This window comes from Phlebotomus papatasi, chromosome 1 (genome assembly GCF_024763615.1).
Source record: "Phlebotomus papatasi isolate M1 chromosome 1, Ppap_2.1, whole genome shotgun sequence".
NCBI classification, from domain to species: domain Eukaryota; kingdom Metazoa; phylum Arthropoda; class Insecta; order Diptera; family Psychodidae; genus Phlebotomus; species Phlebotomus papatasi.
The window spans coordinates 42,005,963-42,012,400 of record NC_077222.1 but is presented as its reverse complement, the minus strand read 5'-3'; the positions used below and the strand labels follow the sequence as shown (position 1 = coordinate 42,012,400).

General features: G+C 33.1%; 1 long non-coding RNA gene across 1 annotated transcript; it reads left to right on the top strand.

The window, feature by feature from the left end:
• Positions 1 to 4,999: 4,999 nt before the first annotated feature.
• Positions 5,000 to 6,084, top strand: LOC129799761 (uncharacterized). The gene is made up of 3 exons (XR_008751547.1): positions 5,000 to 5,066; positions 5,704 to 5,867; positions 5,939 to 6,084. It is a non-coding gene; the product is annotated as an uncharacterized LOC129799761 (long non-coding RNA).
• The last annotated feature ends 354 nt before the right edge of the window (positions 6,085 to 6,438 follow it).

Sequence of the window (6,438 nt, the reverse complement as noted above, 5' to 3'; positions counted from 1 at the left end):
ATCCAACAGAGTCTGATTCGGTGTATTTTTTTTACATATATGAGCGATAGGAACAAAAATAGCCTAAAAATTTAAGTAATTTTTCTGACAATACCAATGAATGATAATTTTCAGTTTAATGAAAAATATTATTTTTGAGTATTGTAGTTTCGTTTTCCAAAACGGTTTTGCATACAAAAAATTTGGAAGTATAAAAAATCATTAAAATTAATTTTCATTATGATAATTTAAAAATTCGTCAATTTTTAAGCATAAAAATTTACAATATAGCAAAAAGCTGCAGACTAGCAAAAAATATCCTAGATTCCTTCAACCTTCTACTTTACAATTATGTACAAAAATAAGAAAAAATAACTTTAGGTGGTCAGAAAAAATTATTTTCTTTATGGGACACCGGTGTTCCAATCGTCCTTAAAGGGTTAACATCAGATAACCATACTCTGAAAAATCTTGTCCATCTAAAAGTAAGCCTCTTTAAAAAAAATCACGTCTCAATGGGTGAATTTTTAAAAATTTTAAATGAAAATTTCAGAAAATATAATTTAAATGTAGTACCATAAGTACGGGAGACTTTATCCCCTGCAGGTGACTTTGACACCCTCCTGCTCGCATAAGCTTTTCTTTAATTTTAGCACTTAAGAATGGTCTTTACAGATCTGATCTACTGTGTTTGATCTACGGTACTTTATATGCCTAAGAGCTTAGATTAATAAATTTTATATTATGCTGAAATATAAATTTTTAAGGAATATTTTGTTTTTTTTTAGTCTTTTTGACCCACGTAACCCCTTTAACATTGATAAAAATGTTTAGTAAACATATTGTTTTTCAGATGTTGAACCATCAATTGAAATATTTTTAGGAAATGGAAAATTAAGAACTTAAGCATTTTTTCTTACCAAAATTAATTATTTTGAATTTACTGCTCCTTTTGACTCGGGATTGATTTTCAATTCAAAATGATAGTGATTCCTATTTTAAACTTTCTTTATAAATATAATGAATCGTTGTCACTATTACGAATGTGCGGGTAGATAAATGATAAAAGTCCACATTTTTGATAGAATCTAATTTTTCAACTGTAGGACATTTCCTACATCCAGAATTACATCTCAATTTATTTTAATCCGTGTCAATGTCTTGTCAACAATTTATAAACGACTAAAAACCAATTGAACAAATTTCTATTCTCAAATAGATGAAAGTTCTGTGACACAGACGCTGCCCAAACACACAGTGATTCTGCAAGAACGTCCAGAATTCAGGTTGTGTAAAGGCAATCGATGTGAATTGTATTGGATTACTGTATAGTCTGAGATAGCCAATTCGTCACTAGTAGAGAATAATAAATTGGAGACAGGGCACAATTAGATTTTGGTGGCAGAAATTTTAGCATCAACGCAGAAATCTCCAGAACCAGTATGTTGAGTTGCGGAATTGGAATTTGGGGTGAAAGGGTTGCCGAAACTGAAATAATTTCCTGAAAAGACCCACCACACGTACACAAAATAATCTCTTGAAAATTTCCTAACCACCCTGGTCCTGGGTTTGAGTGTGTTGTGCTGATATTGTGGATTTTCCAGGAATTAGTGTGAGCTATTAAGTGCTATCGCCCCCAATTCATGCGAAATGTTCCCATCTTCCATTGACTTGAACAAATTATTCCATCGTTGGATGAATAATAAATCACCATCCGGATCCAGAGTGAAATGCAGAAATGGACAAGTTTTCTATACATCCTTCCTGGTTTGTCATTTCCACTTTACTTCTCAATGAAGGAGTTGAGTTAGTAAAATTCAAATTCTACTACTCTGCTTTCACTCTAGCAAAGTAAAGATTTGGTAATTCGTTTGCCTATTCTAGTCACAACGTGTCAAGAGTTGCTAAAAATTTGAAGTGAAAGTAATTCTAGATAGAAAACTGTTGATATGCCACCTAGAGGCCAAATGTTAGAGAGAAAGAGAGCTTTGGTATGTTTAGGTGACCCTTCCATAAATTGTTCTTGGGACTGGGATCATTAACATGCCCTCATTTTCATCTATCCCATTTTTTCCCCTTCAAGATCATGATTTTTATGGGATTGTTCGAAAACGCACAGTGCGATTTTCTTCAGTGCGTTTCAGAGGTTACCTAGACGGACGCTCCGTCCTTACACGAAAATCCCGTTGAATTAATCGTAGTAATGGCTTTTCAAGGTCAAAGGTTAAAAAGGCTCTGGAGAGCGTATTTTAGAACGGAATGGCATCATGTTTGGGCTTGTTGGAAAGGTATTGGAATTTCCGATAAAAAAGAACCCGTTCTAATCGATTTTAAACAGGTTCATAAGTGATAACTAATATTCATCCGAAATTATTATTACTTCGAAGGTATTTTTGGGTAATGTTTTGAGTGATTTGTGAATCGAATTAAATCGGATATGGACCGGTAAACGGTAAATTCAATGGCTAGGTTTTTCAAACTTCTTTCTGTGAGCATATCCATCTTCCCATATAAGTGACATATACGTGCATATGTACGGTCCTGAAATATATAATAAATGAAGGAATTTTTCATCGTTTTCATCCCGGAGGTTGGAATAGACGCTAAGACGGCGATGGCCGCGTGGGGGGTGGGAAAGAAAACAGAGACGACAATAAAATTAAGTTAAATTCAATTCAAATTATGAGAAAGTACACAGAGGTATAGCATCTAAGTCACGAGTTTGAGCACTTTGCAAAGCCTGTAAGTGAATTCTGTAACGATATGACAATGTCACATGATAAATTTTCGTAGTAGATTATGTAGCAGGATAACATTAAAGTCCAGTTAGCGTCGAATAGCCATTGCAAGGAGCTCTGTGAAGCTCTTAGTAACCAGTAAGAATACGATTTTCAATTAACTTTTCCGAATATACCACATAAAAAAATCTTAAATTTGTCATATGACATTGTCATACTGTTACAGAATTTCCCTACTGGGCCACCTTGCTACCCATTTTTGCTCTAGAACTATTTTTACAACGGAGAAATGGCTAGATAGAACGGACGGACCTATGAAAAAAAGAAATCGATTTTTCAGGTATTATGCCTAATGGGCCCAATTCAAACCACATAAACCTAAAAGCACTACGCACATTAACTCGGAAATGGCGATACAAAATTTATTTCATAATTGTTGTTAAGAGGATTTCCACATTTCAGCCATAACTGACTGACCCTCATACGGACTTTTAATGCGGTGTACTAACTATGAATTGTAGAAGTACGGACGTCGGAAAAGTAAATAGAAATGATTTAATTTACTAAAAAGGATGAATGGAGAAAATCAAAGCATTAGAGTGGAGGTAAATCAATAATTTGAGACATGTAATTTTTAACAATTACAATAATTTTCTCATGGTTTAACGGAAACTCACAGAGTGAATAAAATTAAAAGATTGGATCTTTTGCGTTAGTGCTTCAGTCGTTCATGAGCCACGTATTGAAATACTTAGCTAATTATTTTCCTAATCATATATTGCATTTTAAACTCTTTAGATGAAAATTCTTCCTCTTTATTATCTTTATTGGACAGTAATTTCAAATAGAAATCTTTTAATTGTATTGTTGTTGTATGATTGTGTTATCAATGATAAGAATTAATTTGTCCAACTGAGGCGGGCTGATATAATAATATCAATTTCATACACTTTGCTATCACGCTATTATTTTCTTCATTTAGGTTTTTGCTACTTTCGGGGAAATTTGGCTAACAATGGACATAAGTTTGCTGGAGAATTTTTCACTTAACATTTATTTGGGATTCTTTTTAATATTTGTTTCGACAGAAATAATTCCTGTCGAAGAGAATGATTGTTTAATATTGCACGCGCTGAACAATTTATTTGAAAATTCTGATCGTTGTGTGTTGATTTTCCTCGATGAAGATGCGGTGAACTGTCCATTTTATTTTAATACTACGGAAAGTATACGAGTATCCTATGATACAATTATGAACGGAAGTGCAGTTAACTACCAAGAGAAATTTCAATGTATAAAGTTTCTTATTGGGACATCAAACATATCATACTTTATAGAATTTTTTACTAAAGATACCAATGAAACAAGATTTCTTCCTTTCACTAAAATCATCGTATTTAATTCAAGCTCAGCCGAAGAAGTGATCTTACCTCAAAATCAATTAGATTTTGCATACTTTAATGGACTTTACTTTATTTCTGCATTTTTGGATTATCAGAAAAACTTAAATTTAGTTAATTTACTAACCGAAGAAGCAACGATGGGATCAAATTCATCTTTGGAAGATGTTATTGGCGGTCTCCACCCTTTGTTCGAGGGTAGATTCTATCCTCGTGAAATCAATATAAGTCTATTCCATTGTCCACCGTTTGTGATTATCAGCAAAAATAATCAAACCAATGAAACAATATTCGATGGAGTAGAATATAATCTTATAGATTCAATAACAAAAGATTGGCATAAGGGTATAACTATACATTACTATGATGATTATAAGGTGAGGTAATAATACTTTATGGGAAAATTTCCTGTTATTTGAATTGAATCCTTTTTTCTATCAGGTGAGCCTATGGACACAGATATTGAATGATATACGTGATGGTACATCGAATATAGGACTGTGCTCATATTGGCTTAATCTGAAACGCTATCGTGAAGCAGATCTTTCACATAGCTATGACAGCCAATGCCTGACTTTCTTGGTCCCTAGACCTCAAATTGTTGACCCAGGCTCTTACATCTATCTACCCTTTAACATAGGAGTATGGATTGCCTACATAGTCTGCCTAGTAGCAACGTCTTTTATTATTCATTATTTTGTGAAGAGAGAATTCATTAGAGCGACTGAGCTATCTTCTCTTGAAGTTATTTTTCTCGAAGTTATTAACATCGCTACGTCACATGGTGCTACACGTTTTCCGCGTCAAGTACCTCTGAGAATTCTCCTAGTTAGTTGGACTGCAATAAGCTTACTCATAAGTACGGCTTACTGTACAGGATATACATCTCTTCTGGCTACTCCAAGATTTTCCAAACCTATTGATACAATTGCTGACTTCCTCGAACAAGGTGAGCTTGAAATTTCAAACAAATCACATCAAAGTCAAAACGGTCAAAATAGAAAATGTAGTATTATGAAAACAAAGAAATGTGGGTAAAATTTCTGAAATCAGTGAAGACATATTAAAGATACTACTTTGGTAAAATGATTAGCTCAGAAATTACAGTCAACTCATTCCTTTAAAATATTTAATATACTAAAGTGACTAAAATTTAGTGAAATTATGTCATACCATAATGCCCTAGAAACACTTACGACTTAAGCCAAGAGACGACTTAGTGGAAAATGATGGAAATGTAGTTAAACCATTATTTCTGATATAATGACGCTAAACCGTCTCTCGGCTAATCCTCATGTCTGTCAAGGCCCTAAGTGTATATATTCTTTGCCGTTTTCCTCACAAAATTGGTTATGATAAGTCGGCGGGTACCACAACTTATGAATATTTGAAGTTAAATTAACAATTTGAGTTCGAAATTTAGAATACAAATTTTACGACTTTCACATCGTAATCGACAAACTTGTTAGTTCCGGAGGTTCCTTGTACATATGCTGTACCGAAATCTGAAAACGGAAAAAATCTAAACTATAGTCTAATTATTTTTTTCACGACGTTATTAATTTGTAAAATTTAAACATTTTCAGGAATATCTTGGGGTGATAGAAGCCAAGAGCAAACTATCCGTAAAGGCTTGATTGAAATGGGCAATGCTGATCTATTAAAACTGGCAGACAAATATGTACTTGAGAAGTCAGAGTCAGAAGGACTAAGAAGAATTGAGACAGGAAAGTATGCGAAATTTACTAAGGTAAAAAAAATTAGATGTAGTGTAGTAGTATCAAAGAATTTTATCTTGAGTAATTTGTCTATTTCTTAAAGATCTTGTCTAATAATTTTGCAACTGATACGGAGTCTTTCGAGAGTCATGCCCATTATCTACGAAGAATGAAGGAATGCTACAATAGATATTTTTCTGTATTGCTCTTACACAAAAAGTCTCCATATACAGAATTCATAAGTCATGGTACTGATAGGCACCTTGAATCTGGTTTAATTCGTCACTGGTTTTCAGAGATGCATTCGAAGTATGAAAAGACATATATATCTAGACTTTTTGAAGATAATTTAAATTTACTTGGAGATGCAACAAGTCTAAAATTAAATAATTTGCTAGGCGCTTTCTACCTTCTTGCTTTTGGATTGTTTATTGCTTTCATAGTTTTTATCTTTGAAGTCTATGCAACATAAACATTAATTTTAAAAAGGAGATATAGAGGAAACTGGGGCAGTTGTGAACATTTTTGATAGATGGGATTTTGACGTAATTTTCCAAAGATATAATGAATTTTTGAAAAATATTGAATAGCTCATGATTTACC